Here is a 1,179-nt window from a genome sequence, read left to right as displayed (position 1 = left end):
TAATTCACTTTCACTTCAGATACACTGGAATCTGGTCTGCGTTGCTGCTGCTGTGAAAAAACACCTCCAGTACAGTTGTATTCTGGCATTTAATCTACATGATCACTAATGGCATTTCATCTACATGATCAGTTTAATATTTTGTAAGGAATATGTATCTTCTTATGTGAGGAGTGTGTATATTAATATAAGGGGTGTCCGAGTGTCCTTTCACTGGATGCTGGCCCAAACATTAAAGTGTCAAAAAGACAGGAAAATTTCTTTGTATTGGGGATGCTTCATTCCAATACCCCTATTTTATCCTTAAACCTGCATAAATATCCATCCATTACTTGGGGAAAAGTAGTCTTTAAAAAGGTGGTAAATAAAACACTTTACTTGAACAAAGTAGGAAAACTGAAAACTGCTACAGCACTAATCGGCTGGCAGCAGAAACTCAAGACTGAGACCTCAAGGTGGACCAGTCCCATGTGAGACTATACTCAGGTGGTCTCAACCGTACCAGGTCCAGATGAGACTATAGTCAGGTGGTCTCAACAGGACCAGGTCCAGATGAGACTATAGTCAGGTGGTCTCAACAGGACCAGGTCCAGATGAGACTATACTCAGGTGGTCTCAACCGTACCAGGTCCAGATGAGACTATAGTCAGGTGGTCTCAACAGGACCAGGTCCAGATGAGACTATACTCAGGTGGTCTCAACCATACCAGGTCCAGATGAGACTATAGTCAGGTGGTCTCAACAGGACCAGGTCCAGATGAGACTATACTCAGGTGGTCTCAACCGTACCAGGTCCAGATGAGACTATAGTCAGGTGGTCTCAACAGGACCAGGTCCAGGTGAGACTGTACTCCATGTTTACTAGGTGTTAACAGTTCAAGGATGCAACCGACGGTCTCTTGGTTGATATCCCAGAAGGCCGTGCGGTAACATAAGTTGCCCATCTTTTTAAGTGACCACACGCACAGCATTACAGAGTTGCCATTGTAACAATAATAAATCATATTTGACGGGTCCGACATGCTAGCCTGACTCGTGCGGCAACTCCTCAGACTACATCCGTAACTTCCTCCACTAAAAAAAACCCACTCAGCCACTTGTCATGACCCCTTGCGCCGAGAGCGCTCTCTCCTATGGAGTCGCCACGGTGACGGAGGTCCACGACCTTGACGAGCTCGC

Source organism: Micromesistius poutassou, assembly GCF_964030765.1.
Source record: "Micromesistius poutassou genome assembly, chromosome: 15".
Taxonomy (NCBI): domain Eukaryota; kingdom Metazoa; phylum Chordata; class Actinopteri; order Gadiformes; family Gadidae; genus Micromesistius; species Micromesistius poutassou.
The sequence above is the reverse complement of the archived record's forward strand: the minus strand, read 5'-3'. Positions refer to the sequence as shown.